This window comes from Puntigrus tetrazona, chromosome 16 (genome assembly GCF_018831695.1).
Source record: "Puntigrus tetrazona isolate hp1 chromosome 16, ASM1883169v1, whole genome shotgun sequence".
In the NCBI taxonomy this organism is placed as follows: Eukaryota; Metazoa; Chordata; class Actinopteri; order Cypriniformes; family Cyprinidae; genus Puntigrus; species Puntigrus tetrazona.
The window spans coordinates 167,105-190,858 of record NC_056714.1 but is presented as its reverse complement, the minus strand read 5'-3'; the positions used below and the strand labels follow the sequence as shown (position 1 = coordinate 190,858).

General features: G+C 37.9%; 3 non-coding genes and 20 pseudogenes across 3 annotated transcripts; all 23 read left to right on the top strand.

Moving 5' to 3' along the window:
* Positions 1-345: 345 nt before the first annotated feature.
* LOC122361262 lies at positions 346-464 on the top strand. The gene has a single exon (XR_006252911.1). It is a non-coding gene; the product is annotated as a 5S ribosomal RNA (ribosomal RNA).
* Positions 465-7,725: 7,261 nt separating this feature from the next.
* Positions 7,726-7,841, top strand: LOC122361321 (annotated as a pseudogene).
* A 276-nt stretch (positions 7,842-8,117) lies between these two features.
* Positions 8,118-8,236, top strand: LOC122361291 (annotated as a pseudogene).
* A 694-nt stretch (positions 8,237-8,930) lies between these two features.
* Positions 8,931-9,049, top strand: LOC122361250 (annotated as a pseudogene).
* A 277-nt stretch (positions 9,050-9,326) lies between these two features.
* LOC122361238 lies at positions 9,327-9,445 on the top strand (annotated as a pseudogene).
* Positions 9,446-9,720: 275 nt separating this feature from the next.
* On the top strand, positions 9,721-9,839 carry LOC122361205 (annotated as a pseudogene).
* A 277-nt stretch (positions 9,840-10,116) lies between these two features.
* LOC122361244 lies at positions 10,117-10,235 on the top strand. The gene has a single exon (XR_006252909.1). It is a non-coding gene; the product is annotated as a 5S ribosomal RNA (ribosomal RNA).
* A 275-nt stretch (positions 10,236-10,510) lies between these two features.
* Positions 10,511-10,629, top strand: LOC122361270 (annotated as a pseudogene).
* Positions 10,630-11,288: 659 nt separating this feature from the next.
* On the top strand, positions 11,289-11,407 carry LOC122361269 (annotated as a pseudogene).
* Positions 11,408-11,681: 274 nt separating this feature from the next.
* On the top strand, positions 11,682-11,800 carry LOC122361210 (annotated as a pseudogene).
* A 276-nt stretch (positions 11,801-12,076) lies between these two features.
* Positions 12,077-12,195, top strand: LOC122361203 (annotated as a pseudogene).
* Positions 12,196-12,469: 274 nt separating this feature from the next.
* On the top strand, positions 12,470-12,588 carry LOC122361273 (annotated as a pseudogene).
* A 284-nt stretch (positions 12,589-12,872) lies between these two features.
* On the top strand, positions 12,873-12,991 carry LOC122361208 (annotated as a pseudogene).
* A 276-nt stretch (positions 12,992-13,267) lies between these two features.
* Positions 13,268-13,386, top strand: LOC122361202 (annotated as a pseudogene).
* Positions 13,387-13,659: 273 nt separating this feature from the next.
* Positions 13,660-13,778, top strand: LOC122361279 (annotated as a pseudogene).
* A 274-nt stretch (positions 13,779-14,052) lies between these two features.
* Positions 14,053-14,171, top strand: LOC122361201 (annotated as a pseudogene).
* Positions 14,172-14,445: 274 nt separating this feature from the next.
* LOC122361393 lies at positions 14,446-14,564 on the top strand. Its single transcript, XR_006252952.1, has one exon. It is a non-coding gene; the product is annotated as a 5S ribosomal RNA (ribosomal RNA).
* A 272-nt stretch (positions 14,565-14,836) lies between these two features.
* On the top strand, positions 14,837-14,955 carry LOC122361259 (annotated as a pseudogene).
* A 273-nt stretch (positions 14,956-15,228) lies between these two features.
* Positions 15,229-15,346, top strand: LOC122361294 (annotated as a pseudogene).
* A 274-nt stretch (positions 15,347-15,620) lies between these two features.
* Positions 15,621-15,740, top strand: LOC122361274 (annotated as a pseudogene).
* Positions 15,741-16,014: 274 nt separating this feature from the next.
* LOC122361330 lies at positions 16,015-16,137 on the top strand (annotated as a pseudogene).
* Positions 16,138-16,822: 685 nt separating this feature from the next.
* On the top strand, positions 16,823-16,931 carry LOC122361296 (annotated as a pseudogene).
* Positions 16,932-23,496: 6,565 nt separating this feature from the next.
* On the top strand, positions 23,497-23,615 carry LOC122361264 (annotated as a pseudogene).
* Positions 23,616-23,754: the final 139 nt, after the last annotated feature.

Sequence of the window (23,754 nt, the reverse complement as noted above, 5' to 3'; positions counted from 1 at the left end):
CTGAGGGAGGGAAGTAGTTGTCCGGAAGACTCACCCGTTCTGGTTTTGTTTGTCGGCAGACAGGTAATAGCTGCAATCCAAGAACAGGGGTAGTCAGGGGCTTGCTTCCTTTAGTTTTCCTACCCGCGATTTGTTATTATTTATGTTTCGTTTATAAGTCACGTGAATTGTTTATTATTTTGAGAATTGTTTAATAAAGGAGGTGTCCTAAATTCATATCAGGTGTTGTGACTCTTTTATATGTTCGGCCTGTATACTTTTCGTTTATATTTATTAAGCGAGCCACAAATCAGTTATGGGCCGTAACACTCGCCTTAAAAAAGGGGGCTTTTTGAATCAGTCCTCACTTACGGCCATTCCACCCTGTTCACACCTGATCTCGTCTGATCTCAGAAGCTAAGCAGAGTTGGGCCTGGTTAGTACTTGGATGGGAGACTTCCTGGGAATACCAGGTGCTGTAAGTTTTTTGGGTTTCTACACTACTTATCAAATACACTGGACCTTAGTGTGGCCAAAGATTGACCAGCTCTTTGCTTTCTCTTACTGCTTATTTAATTCAATTGCCTTTAAAGTAGCTGATCTTTAAACAGCGTTTGGCTGTTTTGAACTAATTAACTAATGCTCTTATCTTTAATATACCTTATTTTGAAGTATTTTTTTTTTTATTTCATTACTAGTCTAGTATGATGGCACTTAGTGTGCCACACCTTAAAATAGGGGCCTTTTTGCAGCAGTTCTAGCTTGCGGCCATACCACCCTGAGGGCGCTAGAGTGCACACAGGAAGTGTTGGCTGCAGTTAGGAGAGGAAGGCTCTCCTCCATTTTGTTTATTGTTATTATTATTTTTTTCTTTCTTTTTGATAATTTCTTAAATGGTATTGTTTTTTGAGTTACACATTAGTTTTTCTGTCTGAGGTTGCCAATCTTTAAAATAATGGATATTATGGTGACGGATCATGACCGAATATTGAACAAAGAGACTGAGGATATTAACTACACTGAAAGAAATGTGGAAACTGACAATGGAAAGGATAAAGATGCCAGGGAGACATGGGCAAGGGTTGCCGCAAGAGGAAAAAAGAACGGGATGGATGCAAGGATAAGTCAAAGAGAGGACCTAAAAAAACATCAAGGTAAACAAACAAGAGATTACACTGATGGGATAGGAGAAGCACCTTAAAGAAATGGGATAATGAATAAGTTAAAAAGCCAATCAAAATATCAAAGAGACTATAAGAAAGAAGCAACTCTAACGATGATTGTTAATGATCCAGATAAAATAACTGTGATGATGATTATAAAAGCTGTGGATGAGAAAGCTGGAATTGGAAAACTGTATGGACTAAGGAAAAAAAGTAACTTTGAGTATGAACTTACAATGGAAAATGAAACCGACTGTGATAAGTTAATGGATGGATTAATGATTGATGACCAAAGATGTGAGATCAAAAAACTGTGTAAAACTGAAAGAATGGTCTCTTTTTTGCATTTGCCCAACTACATAAAAGACGATGAAATAATACAAAAATTGGTGGATCCCGTTAAGAAGGAGATATTATCCAGGCACAGCAGTTGCAGATGGAACAAGGTTTATAAAAGTAAAATTTCTGCAGGACATTGTGACTCTGCCATATAATGTTAGATTTGACACAGAGGAAGGACCAAAATATTTCAGAGTAATTCACGATGACCAACTGAAGACTTGCAGAATTTGGAGCATGAAAAAAAAAGACTGCCCTCAATATACCTGCAGGGAATGTCTGGAACAGGGGCATTTTGCGTGAGACTGTCAAGCCCCGCGGTGCCAAGGCTGTGAAAAGACGTGGATGAGGTGCAACTGTGAATCTGAGGAGGAGGACAATAATGAAATGGAGGTCGAGGCACAGGAGTGCATGGAGGAGTCAAGCAAAGATGAAATTCAGGAGGAGGATGTAATTTCTGAGGATCTACGTGAACGAGGAGAGGAGGAGCGTATGAGGAGAGAGGACAATGGAGATAAAGAAATTGAAGTTCATGCAACGGAGACTGAGACACAGTGTATAACTAACAATGAAGGACAAACGAAAGAGAAGGAATGTGCAACAACGAGTGAAGTTGCAGCCGGATGGACTGAAGAGGAGGTAAGCGATGAGAAAACGGCTGCATTTGACTGTGAGCTTGAAAGTAGAACTCTGGACATTATAAACAAAAGATGTAAAATGACAAGAGGGGTCAAAATAAATATTGAACAGGTATTAAAGAAACAAAAGTTAAGGAAAGAAGTAAGAGCAAGACAAAATGATGAACAAGTTGATATAAATTCTTAAGAGAGAATATATATGGTTGATTGGCTGTTTTGGTTCTTCTTTCTTCTATTATGAGTAATTTATGTCTGGTCTCGATTAATGTTAGAGGATTGTCATCTAAATGGAAATTTGAAAAGGTGATCAATTTAACAAAGCAATGTGATGTTATCTGTATTCAAGAGACTGGATGGAATGAAACAATACTGGATGATCTTAAAAAAGGCTGGGATGGAGAAATATGGTGCAGCAACGATATAAATAAGAAAAAAGGTCTGGCGACACTTGTTAGAAGGGGAGCAGTGGAATCAACAAAAGTTTTATTTAAAGATAATAATGGAAGGATTTTAATTATAAAAATCATGGACAAGGGAGAAGAAATAATAATATGTAATATACATGCTCCAAATGAAGATACAGAAAGAGTAACTTTTTTAAAAAAACTGAATGATTTGAATATTGGATGTAAGAGCGTTATTATTATAGGGGACTTTAATACAATTTTAGAAAGAATAGATGCTGAAGATCACATGGTGTACAGAGCTGATGTTGGAAGAAAAGAATTGAAAAGCATGATGTATAAACACCAATTAGTAGATGTGTGGAGAGAAAGAAATAGAGTAAAAAGAGAATATTCAAGAAGACAGTGGGTGAAAAACAGTTTAAAACAAAGTAGAATAGATTTTCTTTTATGTAATAGGAGTTTTGAGCATTTTATTTCAAAAGTGTTTTATAAAATGTACAGCGGGAGCGATCATGATTTTTTATTTGTAACGATGGATTTCAGTGGTGTGGAGAGAGGACCAGGGGTATGGGTGCTTAATGCAGAACTTTTAAAGAATGATTTTTACAAAATGGAAATTGAAAACCTAATAATTAATAGTGTAGATGATGTTCTATACGATGACGCAATATGCACATGGTGGGACAATATAAAAGTAGACATTAAAAGATTATCTATAGAATTTTCGAGAAAATACAGAAAGCAAAAAGAGCTAAAGAAAGAGAATTAATCAAAAAATGGGAAAATTAAATTAAAAAGTAAGTGAAGGAACCACAGACATTAGGAAAATAGTAGCGCTTGAAGAGAAACTTAAAAAGTGGAAGAAGACAAATGTGAGGGTGCTAGAATAAGAAGTAAAATAAGGAATACAGTAGAAGGAGAAAGAAGTACAAAGTTTTTTTATGAGGTAGAAAAGACTAGACAAAAAGCTGATCTAATAAAGAATGTGTCTCTAGAAGGTAGAAACATAAAAGATAAAGAAGGAATATTAAAAGCTGTCCAGGATTTCTATAGTGTTTTATTTAGGACAGAAGGAGTTAATGAAGAAGATGAAGAATTCTTGCTAAATCAAATTAAAGTAAAAGTAACAAGATGATAAAAAAATGTGTGATAGTGATATAGCAGAAGAAGAGATAAATGAAGCTATAACACAATTAAGCAACGGGAAAAGCCCTGGCTTGGATGGTTTATCATCTGAATTTTATAAGGTTTTTAAAGATGTTTTAACACCAATTCTAAAAGATCTGTTCTTAATGATTTTTCAAAATGGTCAATTGAGTAAGAGTATGAAGAGAGGTATGATTAAAATAATATATAAAAAGAAAGGAAATAAAGATGATTTGAGGAATTATAGACCATTGAGCATGCTCAACACAGACTACAAAATATTAGCAAAGATCTTTGCAAATAGACTTAAAAGAGTAATCCCACACATCATCACGACCAATCAAGCGTACAGCATACTGGGAAGAGATATAGCGGATACAGTAACGAGTATTAGAGACTTAATTTGGTATACAAAAGAGAAAAAAGGTAAGGGGTTTTTATTTAGTATGGTTTTAGAAAAGGCGTTTGATAGAGTGGAACATAAATATTTATTTGATTTGCTTAAAAAATTTGGCTTTGGGAATAATTTCTTAAAGTGGATGAAATGTTTGAAACATAGGAATTTCAAGATCCATAAGACAAGGATGTCCCTTATCGGCTTTACTGTACACTGTAGTCATGGAACCGTTAGGTTTAGCAATAAATGGAGAAAAAGAAATAAAAGGTATTTTAATAGAAGGTAATGAAATAGAACAAAAGATTTTCCAGTATGCAGATGATACCACTTTATTTTTAAAGGATTTCAATAGTGTTGAGAAAGCTATGGAAATTTTTGATAAATGTTGTAGAGGTTCGGGAGTGTCACGTTCTCTGGACTTTGTTATTGGTTTCGTCTCTCATGCTCATCGTCAAGGTCCCTACCCATGTCCATACCTGTGTTTGTCCTGCCTGCCTGTTCTATCTGCCTGTCGCTTGTATCTTTATTTTGCTACTTTGTGATTAAACCCATTTCAGTTCATTTTAAGCCTCGTGTCCTCAGTCTCGCGAAAAGCCGTGACAGAACGATCGGACCTCAAAAGTAAATAGCGCGTCTTTTCCTCCTCCTTTTGTTTGCAATGAATTCCCCTTCAATGACGACCCAATTTCCTTTTCATCCTCCTGCTGGAGCAGGAGGATCGCTTCTCGAGGGTTATACAATGGACTTCCTCGCCTCGCGAACGACTCGCACTACCCGGACAGCTTCCTCTGCTCACTTTATTAACGAGGACTCGACTACTCCCGCAAGAGAAGCTGTCCGGGAACGGCCTCGAGAGAGCATCGCCGCGTGACATCGAGTGGGTGCTGGTGTCCTGCAAATCACCAATGACGGTTGCGCTGGAGGACAACGACACCAGCCCCACTCCAGATCCAGAGCCTAGCCCATCCCTTCACCGCAAGGTCGGTGCCCCAGCCTGAGCCCACCGCTGACACGGGGCGGAGTTTAAAGCGACCACGGACCCATCGCCAGAGAGAGCGACAGAGCCGTGGAGCGTAACAGGACCCGAGCCGAATACGCCAAACCAGGTGCGTGAGCCGGCTACAGAACTCGCCGCGTGGAAGACAGCAGCCGACGGAATGAGAGCGCGGGAGTGGAGCTCCGCCTCTGCACATCGGCTGAGGATGAGCTGATCATCCACCTGGGGCTGCTGGATCTGCAAAGGGAGCTGGACGATGTGGATTTGGATTTAGACTGGGCACCTCCCTGTATCCTGAGTTCCTGTTCCCGCTCAGCTACCCCGTAAGCCCGCTGGTTCCGCCCAGCCGTCCCGTTAGCCCGCTGGTTCCGCCCAGCCGTCCCGTTAGCCCGCTGGTTCCGCCCAGCCGTCCCGTTAGCCTGCTGGTTCCAGTGCCCGCGCCATGTGCGCTCCGTCCTGCTTCCAGTGCCCGCGCCACGCAGCAGTATATCCCTGTTCAGTGCAATACACCACGCATGGATGAAACGTGGAATGAAAAAGAATGAAAAAGAATCTGAGAATAAAAACCACAGGTTTTTTTGAAAAAGGAGATGATAATTTTCCCTTTAATGAATGTGTCATCAAGACGTTTTACTGTTGTATACGTAAGGTAGTTTTTGTAAAACCTAAAGCAATAGAGTATTGGGAGAAGCTATTTGATTATTTTGATGCTTCTAAAATATGGAAAAATGTAAGAGCTAATTTCAAAAGTCCAGCTTTGGAAAATTTTGATTTCCTATTAAGACACAATTGTGTGATGACGGAAATTATTTTATATAAAAGTATAAGGAGTTTTGCATTTATTTTTGAAATGTAGAAAGTTATGTGAATTTTTTTTTTTTTTTTTTTTTTTTTTGTTGTTGGTATGTGATTTGTTGTATGAAGACAAACTTACTCTGGAGGAATGGGATGTACTATTTTTGTTTGGATTTGAGGGGAAGGCTAAAAACAAGTATGCTCTTAATTTCATGTTAACTATTGCACGATACGCAATATGGAAAAGAAGGAACATTATGAAACAAAAGAAAAAAGAACTGTTGATATCCTTATTATATAAACAGATCTTGATGGATAAAATAAAAGGTTTATATAATTATTGTAAAATGATTGAAAATATGGAAGTGTTTGTTCACTGTATAACAAAAAATAATCCATATGTTGTAAGAGTTGGGAATAGCTTTGAAGTGTTGCTACTGTTGTATTACAAATTTATAAAAGGTTAAACACAGACTCCAATATAACAGTATATGCTGAATGTGTATTGTGATTTACATTCTAAGAGCAGGAAGCCCAAGCCCCGAGACAGTTATCTTTTGTCTTTCAGTTCTTGAACATCTGGTAGGCGTCCTAAGTCAAGTGTGAATGCTAATCCTAAGGTACAACTGTGCCTTTTGTTTCACCTATGCATTTGAATGACACTTGGATGCTAAATAGATCAAGGATTGGGAAAGTTCCTGTTCTGGGCTAAGTTCCTGATTGCATTTGCATACTTTTGTTTTATTGGTCTCCACCTCTGTGTACTCCTCCCCTTTGAAACATATATACTTCAACCTAACATGTTTCAGTTAGACTTGTTTCTTGGAGATTTCTTGAAGATTTTCTTGGGCCTATTGCTTGACGATTTTCTTAAAGTTTTCTTGAAGACTTCTTGCAGATGACTACAGCAACGAAATAAAAACGAACTCCTGCTTTTGCTAAGAATCTCCTGGTCTCTTCTTAAAAAGAAGCTAAAAAAGTTTCCAACACTACCAGGAGATGTTTGAAATGTGATTAATGTCTTGTGATTTATGCTTTTTTAATGTATTTTTTTTTTTTTTTTTTAATTTGATTAGTTAATAAAAAAATAATAATAAAATAAAATAAATCTTGTCTGATCTCAGAACCTAAGCAGAGTTGGGCCTAGTTAGTGCTTGGATGGGAGACTGCCTAGGAATACCAGGTGCTGTAAGTTTTTGAGTTTTTTCACTACTTATCTAATACACTGGCCCTTAGTGTGGCCAAAGTTTGACCAGCTCTTTGCTTTCCCTTACTGCTTATTTAATTCAATTGCCTTTAAAGTAGCTGTTCTTTAAACAGAGTTTGACTGTTTTTAACTACTTAACTAATGCTCTTATCTTTAATGTACCTCATTTTGAAGTATTTTTTGTATTTCATTCATTATTTTTCTAGTATAATGGCACTTAGTGTGCCTCACCTTAAAGTAGGGGGCTTTTTGCAGCAGCTTTCGCTTACGGTCATACCACCCTGTTCACGCCTGATCTCAGAAGATCTCAAAGCAGAATTGAGTTGGGCCTAGTTAGTACTTGGATGGGAGACTGCCTGTGAATACCAGGTGCTGTAAGTGTTTTGAGTTTTTCACTACTAATCTAATACACTGGCCCTTAGTGTGGCCAAAGTTTGGCCAGCTCTTTGCTTTCCCTTACTGCTTATTTAAATCAATTGCCTTTAAAGTAGCTGTTCTTTAAACAGAGTTTGACTGTTTTTTTAACTACTTAACTAATGCTCTTATCGTTAATGTAGCTCATTTTGAAGTATTTTTTGTATTTCATTCATTACTTATCTAGTATAATGGCACTTAGTGTGCCTCACCTTAAAATAGGAGGCTTTTGCAGCAGCTTTAAGCTATGGCCATACCACTCTGTTCACACCTGATCTCTGATCTCAGAAGCTAAGCAGAGGTGGGCCTAGTTAGTATTTGGATGGGAGACTGCCTAGGAATACCAGGTGCTGTAAGTTTTTGAGTTTTTTCACTACTTATCTAATACACTGGCCCTTAGTATGGCCAAAGTTTGACCAGCTCTTTGCTTTCCCTTACTGATTTTTAATTCAATTGCCTTTAAAGTAGCTGTTCTTTAAACAGAGTTTGACTGTTTTTAACTACTTAACTAATGCTCTTATCTTTAATGTACCTCATTTTGAAATATTTTTTTTGTATTTCATTCATTACTTATCCAGTATAATGGCACTTAGTGTGCCTCACCTTAAAATAGGGGGCTTTTTGCAGCAGCTTTCGCTTATGGCCATTCCTCCATGTTCACGCCTGATCTCGTCTGATCTCAGACGCTAAGCAGAGTTGGGCCTAGTTAGTACTTGGATGGGAGACTGCCAAGGAATACCAGGTGCTGTAAGTTTTTGAGTTTTTTCACTACTTATCTAATACACTGGCCCTTAGTGTGGCCAAAGTTTGACCAGCTTTGGCCCTTAGTGTGGCCAAAGTTTGACCAGCTCTTTGCTTTCCCTTACTGCTTTTTTAATTCAATTGCCTTTAAAGTAGCTGTTCTTTAAACAGAGTTTGACTGTTTTTAACTACTTAACTAATGCTCTTATCTTTAATGTACCTCATTTTGAAGTATTGTTTTGTTTTTCATTCATTACTTATCTAGTATAATGGCACTTAGTGTGCCTCACCTTAAAATAGGGGGCTTTTTGCAGCAAATTTCGCTTACGGGCATACCACCCTGTTCATGCCTGATCTCAGAAGCTAAGCAGAGTTGGGCCTAGTTAATACTAAGATGGGAGTCTGCCTAGGAATACCAGGTGCTGTAAGTTTTTGAGTTCTTTCACTACTTATCTAATACACTGGCCCTTAGTGTGGCCAAAGTTTGACCAGCTCTTTGCTTTGCCTTACTGCTTATTTAATTCAATTGCCTTTAAAGTAGCTGTACTTTAAACAGAGTTTGACTGTTTTTAACTACTTAACTAATGCTCTTATCTTTAATGTACCTCATTTTGAAATATTTTTTTGTATTTCATTCATTACCTATCTAGTATAATGGCACTTAGTGTGCCTCACCTTAAAATAGGGGGCTTTTTGCAGCAGCTTTCGCTTATGCCCATACCACCTTGTTCACGCCTGATCTCGTCTGATCTCAGAAGCTAAGCAGAGTTGGGCCTAGTTAGTACTTGGATGGGAGACTGCCTAGGAATACCAGGTGCTGTAAGTTTTTGAATTTTTTCACTACGTATCTAATACACTGGCCCTAAGTGTGGCCAAAGTTTGACCAGCTCTTTGCTTTCCTTTACTGCTTATTTAATTCAATTGCCTTTAAAGTAGCTGTACTTTAAACAGAGTTTGACTGTTTTTAACTACTTAACTAATGCTCTTATCTTTAATGTAGCTCATTTTGAAGTATTTTTTTCTATTTCATTCATTACTTATCTAGTATAATGGCACTTAGTGTGCCTCACCTTAAAATAGGGGCTTTTTGCAGCAGCTTTCAAACTTACGTCCATACCACCCTGTTCACGCCTGATCTTGTCTGATCTCAGAAGCTAAGCAGAGTTGGGCCTAGTTAGTACTTGGATGGGAGACTGCCTAGGAAAACCAGGTGCTGTAAGTTTTGAGTTTTTCACTACTTATCTAATACACTGGCCCTTAGTGTGGCCAAAGTTTGACCAGCTCTTTGCTTTCCCTTACTGCTTATTTAATTCAATTGCCTTTAAAGTAGCTGTACTTTAAACAGAGTTTGACTGTTTTTTAACTACTTAACTAATGCTCTTATCTTTAATGTAGCTCATTTTGAAGTATTTTTTTGTATTTCATTCATTACTTATCTACTATAATGGCACTTAGTGTGCCTCACCTTAAAATAGGGGGCTTTTTGCAGCAGCTTTCGCTTACGGCCATACCACCCTGTTCACGCCTGATCTTGTCTGATCTCAGAAGCTAAGCAGAGTTGGGCCTAGTTAGTACTTGGATGGGAGACTCCCTAGGAATACCAGGTGCTGTAAGTTTTTGAATTTTTTCACTACGTATCTAATACACTGGCCCTAAGTGTGGCCAAAGTTTGACCAACTCTTTGCTTTCCTTTACTGCTTATTTAATTCAATTGCCTTAAAAGTAGCTGTTCTTTAAACAGAGTTTGACTGTTTTTTAACTACTTAACTAATGCTCTTATCTTTATTGTAGCTCATTTTGAAGTATTTTTTTGTATTTCATTCATTACTTATCTAGTATAATGGCACTTAGTTTGCCTCACCTTAAAATAGGGGGCTTTTTGCAGCAGCTTTCGCTTACGGCCATACCACCCTGTTCACGCCTGATCTCGTCTGATCTCAGAAGCTAAGCAGAGTTGGGCCTAGTTAGTACTTGGATAGGAGACTGCCTAGGAATACCAGGTGCTGTAAGTTTTGAGTTTTTCACTACTTATCTAATACACTGGCCCTTAGTGTGGCCAAAGTTTGACCAGCTTTTTGCTTTCCCTTACTGCTTATTTAATTCAATTGCCTTTAAAGTAGCTGTACTTTAAAAACAGAGTTTGATAGTTTTTAACTACTTAACTAATGCTCTTATCTTTAATGTAGCTAATTTTGAAGTATTTTTTGTATTTTATTCATTACTTATCTACTATAATGGCACTTAGTGTGCCTCACCTTAAAATAGGGGGCTTTTTGCAGGAGCTTTCGCTTACGTCCATACCACCCTGTTCACGCCTGATCTTGTCTGATCTCAGAAGCTAAGCAGAGTTGGGCCTAGTTAGTACTTGTATGGGAGACTGCCTAGGAAAACCAGGTGCTGTAAGTTTTTGAGTTTTTTCACTACTTATCTAATACTCTGGCCCTTAGTGTGGCCAAAGTTTGACCAGCTCTTTGCTTTCCCTTACTGCTTATTTAATTCAATTGCCTTTAAATAGCTGTTCTTTAAACAGAGTTTGACTGTTTTTAACTACTTAACTAATGCTCTTATCTTTAATGTACCTCATTTTGAAGTATTGTTTTGTTTTTCATTCATTACTTATCTAGTATAATGGCACTTAGTGTGCCTCACCTTAAAATAGGGGGCTTTTTGCAGCAAATTTCGCTTACGGGCATACCACCCTGTTCATGCCTGATCTCAGAAGCTAAGCAGAGTTGGGCCTAGTTAATACTAAGATGGGAGTCTGCCTAGGAATACCAGGTGCTGTAAGTTTTGAGTTTTTTCACTACTTATCTAATACACTGGCCCTTAGTGTGGCCAAAGTTTGACCAGCTCTTTGCTTTGCCTTACTGCTTATTTAATTCAATTGCCTTTAAAGTAGCTGTTCTTTAAACAGAGTTTGACTGTTTTTAACTACTTAACTAATGCTCTTATCTTTAATGTAGCCTCATTTTGAAGTATTTTTTGTATTTCATTCATTACTTATCTAGTATAATGGCACTTAGTGTGCCTCACCTTAAAATAGGGGCTTTTTGCAGCAGCTTTAGCTTTATGCCCATACCACCTTGTTCACGCCTGATCTCGTCTGATCTCAGAAGCTAAGCAGAGTTGGGCCTAGTTAGTACTTGGATGGGAGACTGCCTAGGAATACCAGGTGCTGTAAGTTTTGAATTTTTCACTACTTATCTAATACACTGGCCCTAAGTGTGGCCAAAGTTTGACCAGCTCTTTGCTTTCCTTTACTGCTTATTTAATTCAATTGCCTTTAAAGTAGCTGTTCTTTAAACAGAGTTTGACTGTTTTTAACTACTTAACTAATGCTCTTATCTTTAATGTAGCTCATTTTGAAGTATTTTTTTGTATTTCATTCATTACTTATCTAGTATAATGGCACTTAGTGTGCCTCACCTTAAAATAGGGGGCTTTTTGCAGCAGCTTTCGCTTACGGCCATACCACCCTGTTCACGCCTGATCTTGTCTGATCTCAGAAGCTAAGCAGAGTTGGGCCTAGTTAGTACTTGGATGGGAGACTGCCTAGGAAAACCAGGTGCTGTAAGTTTTTGAGTTTTTTCACTACTTATCTAATACACTGGCCCTTAGTGTGGCCAAAGTTTGACCAGCTCTTTGCTTTCCCTTACTGCTTATTTAATTCAATTGCCTTTAAAGTAGCTGTTCTTTAAACAGAGTTTGACTGTTTTTAACTACTTAACTAATGCTCTTATCTTTAATGTAGCTCATTTTGAAGTATTTTTTGTATTTTCATTCATTACTTATCTAGTATAATGGCACTTAGTGTGCCTCACCTTAAAATAGGGGGCTTTTTGCAGCAGCTTTCGCTTACGGCCATACCACCCTGTTCACGCCTGATCTTGTCTGATCTCAGAAGCTAAGCAGAGTTGGGCCTAGTTAGTACTTGGATGGGAGACTGCCTAGGAATACCAGGTGCTGTAAGTTTTTGATTTTTTCACTACTTATCTAATACACTGGCCCTTAGTGTGGCCAAAGTTTGACCAGCTCTTTGCTTTCCTTTACTGCTTATTTAATTCAATTGCCTTTAAAGTAGCTGTACTTTAAACAGAGTTTGACTGTTTTTAACTACTTAACTAATGCTCTTATCTTTATTGTAGCTCATTTTGAAGTATTTTTTTGTATTTCATTCATTACTTATCTAGTATAATGGCACTTAGTGTGCCTCACCTTAAAATAGGGGCTTTTTGCAGCAGCTTTCGCTTACGCCCATACCACCCTGTTCACGCCTGATCTTGTCTGATCTCAGAAGCTAAGCAGAGTTGGGCTTAGTTAGTACTTGGATGGGAGACTGCCTAGGAAAACCAGGTGCTGTAAGTTTTTGAGTTTTTTCACTACTTATCTAATACACTGGCCCTTAGTGTGGCCAAAGTTTGACCAGCTCTTTGCTTTCCCTTACTGCTTATTTAATTCAATTGCCTTTAAAGTAGCTGTTCTTTAAACAGAGTTTGACTGTTTTTAACTACTTAACTAATGCTCTTATCTTTAATGTAGCTCATTTTGAAGTATTTTTTTGTATTTCATTCATTACTTATCTAGTATAATGGCACTAGTGGCACTTAGTGTGCCTCACCTTAAAATAGGGGGCTTTTGCAGCAGCTTTCGCTTACGGCCATACCACCCTGTTCACGCCTGATCTTGTCTGATCTCAGAAGCTAAGCAGAGTTGGGCCTAGTTAGTACTTGGATGGGAGACTGCCTAGGAAAACCAGGTGCTGTAAGTTTTGAGTTTTTCACTACTTATCTAATACACTGGCCCTTAGTGTGGCCAAAGTTTGACCAGCTCTTTGCTTTCCCTTACTGCTTATTTAATTCAATTGCCTTTAAAGTAGCTGTTCTTTAAACAGAGTTTGACTGTTTTTAACTACTTAACTAATGCTCTTATCTTTAATGTAGCTCATTTTGAAGTATTTTTTTTTGTATTTCATTCATTACTTATCTAGTATAATGGCACTTAGTGTGCCTCACCTTAAAATAGGGGGCTTTTTGCAGCAGCTTTCGCTTACGGCCATACCACCCTGTTCACGCCTGATCTTGTCTGATCTCAGAAGCTAAGCAGAGTTGGGCCTAGTTAGTACTTGGATGGGAGACTGCCTAGGAATACCAGGTGCTGTAAGTTTTGAGTTTTTCACTACTTATCTAATACACTGGCCCTAAGTGTGGCCAAAGTTTGACCAGCTCTTTGCTTTCCTTTACTGCTTATTTAATTCAATTGCCTTTAAAGTAGCTGTTCTTTAAACAGAGTTTGACTGTTTTTAACTACTTAACTAATGCTCTTATCTTTAATGTAGCTCATTTTGAAGTATTTTTTTGTATTTCATTCATTACTTATCTAGTATAATGGCACTTAGTGTGCCTCACCTTAAAATAGGGGCTTTTTGCAGGAGCTTTCGCTTACGCCCATACCACCCTGTTCACGCCTGATCTTGTCTGATCTCAGAAGCTAAGCAGAGTTGGGCCTAGTTAGTACTTGGATGGGAGACTGCCTAGGAATACCAGGTGCTGTAAATTTGAGTTTTTTCACTACTTATCTAATACACTGGCCCTTAGTGTGGCCAAAGTTTGACCAGCTCTTTGCTTTCCCTTACTGCTTATTTAATTCAATTGCCTTTAAAGTAGCTGTTCTTTAAACAGAGTTTGACTGTTTTTAACTACTTAACTAATGCTCTTATCTTTAATGTAGCTCATTTTGAAGTATTTTTTTGTATTTCATTCATTACTTATCTAGTATAATGGCACTTAGTGTGCCTCACCTTAAAATAGGGGGCTTTTTGCAGCAGCTTTAGCTTACGGCCATACCACCCTGTTCACGCCTGATCTTGTCTGATCTCAGAAGCTAAGCAGAGTTGGGCCTAGTTAGTACTTGGATGGGAGACTGCCTAGGAATACCAGGTGCTGTAAGTTTTGAGTTTTTTCACTACTTATCTAATACACTGGCCCTTAGTGTGGCCAAAGTTTGACCAGCTCTTTGCTTTCCTTTACTGCTTATTTAATTCAATTGCCTTTAAAGTAGCTGTTCTTTAAACAGAGTTTGACTGTTTTTAACTACTTAACTAATGCTCTTATCTTTAATGTAGCTCATTTTGAAGTATTTTTTTGTATTTCATTCATTACTTATCTAGTATAATGGCACTTAGTGTGCCTCACCTTAAAATAGGGGCTTTTTGCAGCAGCTTTCGCTTACGGCCATACCACCCTGTTCACGCCTGATCTCGTCTGATCTCAGAAGCTAAGCAGAGTTGGGCCTAGTTAGTACTTGGATGGGAGACTGCCTAGGAATACCAGGTGCTGTAAGTTTTGAGTTTTTCACTACTTATCTAATACACTGGCCCTTAGTGTGGCCAAAGTTTGACCAGCTCTTTGCTTTCCCTTACTGCTTATTTAATTCAATTGCCTTTAAAGTAGCTGTTCTTTAAACAGAGTTTGACTGTTTTTAACAACTTAACTAATGCTCTTATCTTTAATGTAGCTAATTTTGAAGTATTTTTTGTATTTCATTCATTACTTATCTAGTATAATGGCACTTAGTGTGCCTCACCTTAAAATAGGGGCTTTTTGCAGCAGCTTTCGCTTACGCCCATACCACCCTGTTCACGCCTGATCTTGTCTGATCTCAGAAGCTAAGCAGAGTTGGGCCTAGTTAGTACTTGGATGGGAGACTGCCTAGGAAAACCAGGTGCTGTAAGTTTTGAGTTTTTCACTACTTATCTAATACTCTGGCCCTTAGTGTGGCCAAAGTTTGACCAGCTCTTTGCTTTCCCTTACTGCTTATTTAATTCAATTGCCTTTAAAGTAGCTGTTCTTTAAACAGAGTTTGACTGTTTTTAACTACTTAACTAATGCTCTTATCTTTAATGTAGCTCATTTTGAAGTATTTTTTTGTATTTCATTCATTACTTATCTAGTATAATGGCACTTAGTGTGCCTCACCTTAAAATAGGGGCTTTTTGCAGCAGCTTTCACTTACGCCATACCACCCTGTTCATGCCTGATCTTGTCTGATCTCAGAAGCTAAGCAGAGTTGGGCCTAGTTAGTACTTGGATGGGAGACTGCCTAGGAATACCAGGTGCTGTAAGTTTTTGAGTTTTTTCACTACTTATCTAATACACTGGCCCTTAGTGTGGCCAAAGTTTGACCAGCTCTTTGCTTTCCTTACTGCTTATTTAATTCAATTGCCTTTAAAGTAGCTGTTCTTTAAACAGAGTTTGACTGTTTTTAACTACTTAACTAATGCTCTTATCTTTAATGTAGCTCATTTTGAAGTATTTTTTTGTATTTCATTCATTACTTATCTAGTATAATGGCACTTAGTGTGCCTCACCTTAAAATAGGGGCTTTTTGCAGCAGCTTTCACTTGCACGCCATACCACCCTGTTCATGCCTGATCTCGTCTGATCTCAGAAGCTAAGCAGAGTTGGGCCTAGTTAGTACTTGGATGGGAGACTGCCTAGGAATACCAGGTGCTGTAAGTTTTTGAGTTTTTTCACTACTTATCTAATACACTGGCCCTTAGTGTGGCCAAAGTTTGACCAGCTTTTTGCTTTCCCTTACTGCTTATTTAATTCAATTGCCTTTAAAGTAGCTGTTCTTTAAACAGAGTTTGATAGTTTTTAACTAATTAACTAATGCTCTTATCTTTAATGTAGCTAATTTTGAAGTATTTTTTTATATTTCATTCATTACTTATCTAGTATAATGGCACTTAGTGTGCCTCACCTTAAAATAGGGGCTTTTGCAGCAGCTTTCGCTTACGGCCATATACCACCCTGTTCACGCCTGATCTCACGCCTGATCTCAGAAGCTAAGCAGAGTTGGGCCTAGTTAGTACTTGGATTGGAGTCTGCCTAGGAATACCAGGTGCTGTAAGTTTTGAGTTTTTCACTACTTATCTAATACACTGGCCCTTAGTGTGGCCAAAGTTTGACCAGCTCTTTGCTTTCCCTTACTGCTTTTTTAATTCAATTGCCTTTAAAGTAGCTGTTCTTTAAACAGAGTTTGACTGTTTTTAACTACTTAACTAATGCTCTTATCTTTATTGTAGCTCATTTTGAAATATTTTTTTGTATTTCATTCATTACTTATCTAGTATAATGGCACTTAGTGTGCCTCACCTTAAAATAGGGCTTTTTGCAGCAGCTTTCGCTTATGTCTATTCCTCCATGTTCATGCCTGATCTCGCCTGATCTCAGACGCTAAGCAGAGTTGGGCCTAGTTAGTACTTGGATGGGAGACTGCCAAGGAATACCAGGTGCTGTTAGTTTTTGAGTTTTTCAGTAATTATCTAATACACTGGCCCTTATCTAATACCACTTTGGCCCTTAGTGTGGCCAAAGTTTGACCAGCTCTTTGATTTCCCTTACTGCTTATTTAATTCAATTGCCTTTAAAGTAGCTGTTCTTTAAACAGAGTTTGACTGTTTTTAACTACTTAACTAATGCTCTTATCTTTATTGTAGCTCATTGTGAAGTTTTTTTGTATTTCATTCATTACTTAGCTAGTATAATGGCACTTAGTGTGCCTCACCTTAAAATAGGGGCTTTTTGCAGCAGCTTTCACTTACGGCCATACCACCCTGTTCACGCCTGATCTCAGAAGCTAAGCAGGGTTGGGCCTACTTAGTACTTGGATGGGAGACTGCCTAGGAATACCAGGTGCTGTAAGTTTTTGAGTTTTTCACTACTTATCTAATACACTGGCCCTTAGTGTGGCCAAAGTTTGAGCAGCTTTTTGCTTTCCTTACTGCTTATTTAATTCAATTGCCTTTAAAGTAGCTGTACTTTAAACAGAGTTTGATTGTTTTTAACTACTTAACTAATGCTCTTATCTTTAATGTACCTCATTTTGAAGTATTTTTATTGTATTTCATTCATTACTTATCTAGTATAATGGCACTTAGTGTGCCTCACCTTAAAATAGGGGGCTTTTTGCAGTAGCTTTCGCTTACGGCCATACCACTCTGTTCACACCTGATGGGCGTGTCCTAGGAGAGTTTGGACTTCTGAGCTGCAATTTTGTTTTGGTGATCATCTTTGAAAATAGTTGTTTTGGTTTTTTTGGCAAAGTTCTGAGTTTTTTTTGTCTTTGCAGTTGTCTTTTTCTCCCCCTGTAGCGGCTGCTGCTTGCGGGAGGAGTTTTGTTTTGTTTGGTTTTTCTTTCTTCACCATTGAGGTTGTGGTCGGCCATTGAATTGAGCACATGGAAGGACATAATGGAGTGCCACAAACAGAGGTGATTTCCAAAAGGACAGAGGCAAGTGTGACAGGATGGAGGAAAAGGTGTTTGAAAAGAGCTTAACTTTGACTGTGGAAATTGTTGGAGATGAGAAAATCACAATGATGGAGCTACTTCGAGGAATTAATGAAGTTTGTGGGGCTGTGATTGGATGTCGATTCAAAGGAGATAAAAATATGAGATTACAATGAGCCACAGTAAGGGGAAAGAAAGGCTGATTAATGGATTCAAAATCAAAACTGTCAAATTTTGGTTAGAGATCTGAGCAATGATGAACTTGTTGTTTCATTCATGAATCTTCCGGTGTATGTCACTGATGAGGAAATTCTGGAGAAACTGGAAGGTTGGGGTGTCAAAGCAACATCTTCAGTCAAGAGGAGGAGATGGCCAGGAACAGACATTGCAGATGGGACTCGCTTCTGTAGAGTTAAGTTCACTGATACTGTTCAATCTTTGCCATACTCCACAAAGTTTGAAACATTGGAAGGTGCGGAACACTTTCGAGTGATTCATAACAGACAAGTGAAAGTGTGTCGATTTGTATTCAGCCTGGACATGTATTGAGAGACTGCCCTGAATTTACTTGCTACAAGTGTGGTAAACAGGGACACTACGCTAGAGAATGCAAAGAACTGAGTGATGTACATTATGGTGATGTGTTGTGGGGTGCGAACTTGTCCAGTGGATTAAATGAGGATGGGAGTAGACCCATGCAACAAGACACAATGGGGAACACCCTTGATGACTTTAATCCAGGACTGAAGGATCACACAGCTCAAGCGGAGCGAGGCACCTCCTCTCTCCAGAGTGCTAGATCAGGGCTCTCTCAGCATCTAGAGGGCAGTAAAGAAAAGGACAGGAGTGTGGTTAAAACGTTTATTGCAGATGAGTCACCACAGTCATCAGCCTCGTTTAAGACTGCTCTCAAGCGTGATGGAACTGTAAATGATGTTGTTGATGTTGATGAGGATGAGGATGAGGATGATGATGATAATGATGAAGATGATGACAATGATGAAGATGATGATGACTATGATCTGTATGAGGGGGGGGTATGTGAAAATATGCAACTGTTTGTAAGGAAAAAAATATTGCTGACTGACAAGGGAGAGAAAGGAGGCATAAAGAAAAAGAAATGAGGTTTATCTATTTATCTCAAAGTCACGCCTACTGCTGCTATGATTAAAATTGCATCCCTAAATGCTAATGGTCTTACGTAACATGTGTAAACTTGAAATGGTTTTAAAAACTGTGAAGGCTGACATTTATTGTTTCAAGAAACAAACTGGGATAGCAGTAAATTAAGAGAGGTGAGAAGGATTTGGCCTCATCACATTTTTGTTAGTCATGGCAGTAGAAGGTCAGGGCTTGTGGAGTGGCTTGTTTGTGTAAAAGTGATGTAGTACAAAGTGTTAAGGGGTTTATGCTGATAATCAAGGAAGAGTGCTAATCATAAAATTTGAATTTCAGAATTGTGTTTTCAAGTTGATTAATGTGTATGCTCCAAACATTGAAAAGGATAGAAGGGAGTTCTTCCAACAATTAAGAGGGCTATGTACGGATAACTGCATCTGTGTTGGTGATTTTAACGTTTGGTGTAGTAGATTGATGCTGCAAATGACATGAGTTACAAAACAGACTCTTCAAGGACTGAACTTAGAAACCTAATGAATGGAGTAAACCTAGTGGATCTCTGGAGATTAGAAAATCCTGTTAGAAGAGGGTATTCAAGAAGGCAAGTTGTGCTCAATAGTCTAAAACAAAGCAGAATTGATTTGTGTCTGGTAAGGCAGAACATAGTTCAGTATATTAATAGTATAACTTATAAAGTTCACAGCTTTCAGTGACCATGCTGTCCTGGAATTCCAAGTGGGTCAAAGAATGCAGCAAAAGGTGGGGGCTGTGGTGTTTGAATGCAAGTTTATTGAATGATGTAAATTACAGAGCTAGGGTCTACGAGTGTATAAGATCTGAATGGATGGGAAGCGAGGATTCTGAAAACATATGTGTAAGATGGGAGAGTTTAAAGCAGAAAATAAAGTTTTTGAGTATGGAGTTTGCAAAGGAAAAGAATAGTATGGAGAAGAGAAAATATAAAAATTTGCAAAATGAAATTTCTGTTGAGCTGGAACAAATAAACAGTGATCCTAATTATGATTTGTCAAATTATTTAAAAATTAAAGCAGATTTAGAGAAATTTGAAACTAATAGATGTAAGGGTGCTATTGTAAGGAGTAGGGTGAAGTATGCTTTAGAGGGTGAGAAATGCACATCTTTTTTTTTGGGCATGGAGAAGCAAAAGCAGAGCAGGAACTGTATTACTGAATTAGAAGATAGAGAAGGAAAGAAGGTGAGTGATTTTGTGGGGATTTTGGAGGCTGTTGAATCTTTTATAAGGGGTTTATTTAGGAAAGAAGGGGTGCATTTGGAGAGTATGGGAAAGGTACTGAGTACAGTTAGCGCTCGATTATCGAATATAGACAGGACTTTTTGTGATAATGATATCTCTATGCAAGAAGTCAATGAGGCAATCTCTGGTCTGAACACTAATAAGAGCCCAGGCTCAGATGGCCTAACTGTAGAGTTTTATAGAGTCTTCAAGGATGTTCTAGGGCCAATACTGTTACAGCTGTACCAGTATATGGAGGAAAAGCAGGAAGTGCCTGGGACAATGGTGGCAGGTGTGTTAAGCATTTTATTTAAAAATAAAAGGAGTAGGTTAAGGTTAGAAAATTATAGACCAATCAGTCTCTTAAATACAGATTATAAAAGTATTGGCGAAAATTTTAGCAAACAGGCTTAAAAAGGTAGTTGGGAGTATTGTTGCACCAACACAGGCTTATAGTATACCTGGGAGGGATATTGCAGATGTTATAAGTACAATTAGAGATGTGATATTTTATATGAAGAAAGAAGGAGGTATTCTGTTAAGCTTGGATTTAAATAAAGCTTTGATAGGGTAGAGCACCAATTTTTAGAGGAAACCTTGGAAACTTTTGGTTTTGGTAGTAGATTTAGAGCATGGATAAGATTACTGTATAATAGTGCACACAGTGTGGTGAAGTGTAACGGTATGTTAACGGATGATTTTGCTATTGAGAGGTCTATAAGGCAGGGTTGCCCTTTGTCTGCTCTGCTATACAGTATATCTGTTGAGCCTTTGGCAACATTAATAAAACGGATAAGGAGCTGAAGCCCATCAATTTTGCAGGAGATGGGGTCAGTTAAATTCACCAATATGCTGATGATACTACATTTACTGTGAGAGATATGGACAGCATAAAGAGGATAATGGAGCATATGAATACTTATGGTAGAGCTGCAGGGGCAAAAATAAATGTTGAAAAGTCAGAAATTATGATGTTTGGCGAAAATAATAAAATATTGAACTGTGATATTCCCTTTAAAATAGTTAAAGATTATATTACAGTACTGGGGGTTAATTTAGGTGTGGAAGATAATAAGGAGAGAGATGTATCTTGGACTATAGTTCTTCAAAAGATAAGGCTAACTGTGAACTATTGGAAATTAAGAGGTCTCACGTTGAAAGGCAAAGTGGCTGTGGTCAATGTTTTGTTAATGTCAAGATTTGCCCATTCCTTGAACGTGTTAGATATGCCAGAGTGGGTCCTAAAAGAGGCAAACTCTATTGTAATGGATTTCCTGTGGGGTGGGAAAAATGTGAGGATCTCAAAAAGGGTGTTGATAGCAGATAATAAGGAGGGGGGTCTAAAGTTGGTAGACTTGGATGTGAGGAGGAAAGCTTTAAGACTTAAAATTGTTAAGAAGTTTTTATATAGTAAAGAAGTGTATGGTTGGAGATATTGTATGAAGGACTGTTTGGAGAGGTTTGGGGCTGGTAGTCAAAGTAATCTTTTCATTGTTTAAAGGAGTCCATGATAAATGATGTGCCACAATTTTATAAAGAAGTGTCTTTCAGGCATGGGCTCAATTTTTGCCACATGTGTCTTATATGTAACATGCCTGAGTTAGTACTAAATCAGCCAGTGTTTTGAATCCTAAGATAACAGATAAGGGACGAAATGTTGGAAAACAAAAGTTTCATGAAAGCGGGTTTATATCAGATAAAGGATTATGTTTATGAAGTTGTTCCAGGCTTTTTGCCTGCACAAGCAATCCTGGACATGGTTTTGGAAGAGAACGAAAATATGAGGAAAGGTGAAATTCTTAATGTTTTTGGTAAGATTAAGAGTAGTATTCCAAGAGACTGGAGTGCTTTAATGGATGATCAAGAGATTAAAACAAAAGACTACAAGTTTCCTGAAATGTATATTATACAGAGTGGTTGTAAAGTAGATTTGTCAAAGGTTCCTTTAAAATGTTTCTATAGGATTATGGTGGAAAAAGAGGTGAGAAGGCCTGCTATGTATGTTTTGCAAAGTGTATTGGAGGAGTGTATATCCAGAGATAGAGCCGGAAATGTTGTGGAAGAACCTGACGTGAGATATAATTCAATAGATTGTGAACAAAATGACTTCTTCCTATGGGATAATAGAGTATATACAAAAGAGGTTTTGCATCAGATTGACAAAAGTATTACGAGAGAGTGTGATGTGTGTGGAGGGAAGTCTGAAACTTAATGCATTTTTACGTAGAATGTCAAGGTTTGGAACAGTACCATGAATTATTAAGCAAATGTGTTAAACTGTATTACTGAATTAGAAGATAGAGAAGGAAAGAAGGTGAGTGATTTTGTGGGGATTTTGGAGGCCGTTGAATCTTTTATAAGGGGGTTATTTAGGAAAGAAGGGGTGCATTTGGAGAGTATGGGAAAGGTACTGAGTACAGTTAGCGCTGACATCGGATATAGACAGGACTTTTTGTGATAATGATATCTCTATGCAAGAAGTCAATGAGGCAATCTCTGGTCTGAACACTAATAAGAGCCCAGGCTCAGATGGCCTAACTGGAGAGTATATCCAGAGATAGAGCCGAAATGTTGTGGAAGAACCTAGACGTGAGATATAATTCAATAGATTGTGAACAAAATGACTTCTTCCTGCGGCATAATAGAGTATATACAAAAGAGGTTTTGCATCAGATTGACAAAAGTATTACGAGAGAGTGTGATGCCTTGTGGAGGGAAGTCGAAAACTTAATGCATTTTTTAGTAGAATGTCAAGGTTTGGAACAGTACCATGAATTATTAAGCAAATGTGTTAAAAAGAATTGGGAGAAGATTACTTTTGTGGATGAGGAGTGGAGTAAGATATTTTTGTTCTGGTATGGTGAAAGCAAAGAATGTAAAAGGCAATGTGCAGCTATTGAACATTATGTTAAGTTTTGCAAGGTATGCAGTGTGTTTGAGGAGAAACCAAGGCTTTCTTTGAGGAAAAAATCTAATAGAAATGTATGGTGTATTTTTAAGAATTTGATAAAACACACATATAAGGATGATAAAAACTGATATGTATGTGGATTTTTGCAATGAATTTTGTTGATGGAAGTATGTTTATTTCTGTTACAGAGTTCAATGAACTTGTGTTTAATTTTTCAAAAAATTGTAAAAGAAAGGCTGCTGGAAAATTTAATGCAGATATTTATTTTGTACTTATTGTAAATGTGAAAAATCTTTTATAATAAAAAAAAAAAAAAAAAAAAAAAAAAAAAAATGTTCACGCCTGATCTCAGAAGCTAAGCAGAGTTGGGCCTAGTTAATACTTGGATGGGAGTCTGCCTAGGAATACCAGGTGCTGTAAGTTTTTGAGTTCTTTCACTACTTATCTAATACACTGGCCCTTAGTGTGGCCAAAGTTTGACCAGCTCTTTGCTTTGCCTTACTGCTTATTTAATTCAATTGCCTTTAAAGTAGCTGTTCTTTAAACAGAGTTTGACTGTTTTTAACTACTTAACTAATGCTCTTATCTTTAATGTAGCTCATTTTGAAATATTTTTTTGTATTTCATTCATTACTTATCTAGTATAATGGCACTTAGTGTGCCTCACCTTAAAATAGGGGCTTTTGCAGCAGCTTTCGCTTACGCCCATACCACCTTGTTCACGCCTGATCTCGCCTGATCTCAGAAGCTAAGCAGAGTTGGGCCTAGTTAGTACTTGGATGGGAGACTGCCTAGGAATACCAGGTGCTGTAAGTTTTTTGAGTTTTTCACTACTTATCTAATACACTGGCCCTAAGTGTGGCCAAAGTTTGACCAGCTCTTTGCTTTCCTTTACTGCTTATTTAATTCAATTGCCTTTAAAGTAGCTGTTCTTTAAACAGAGTTTGACTGTTTT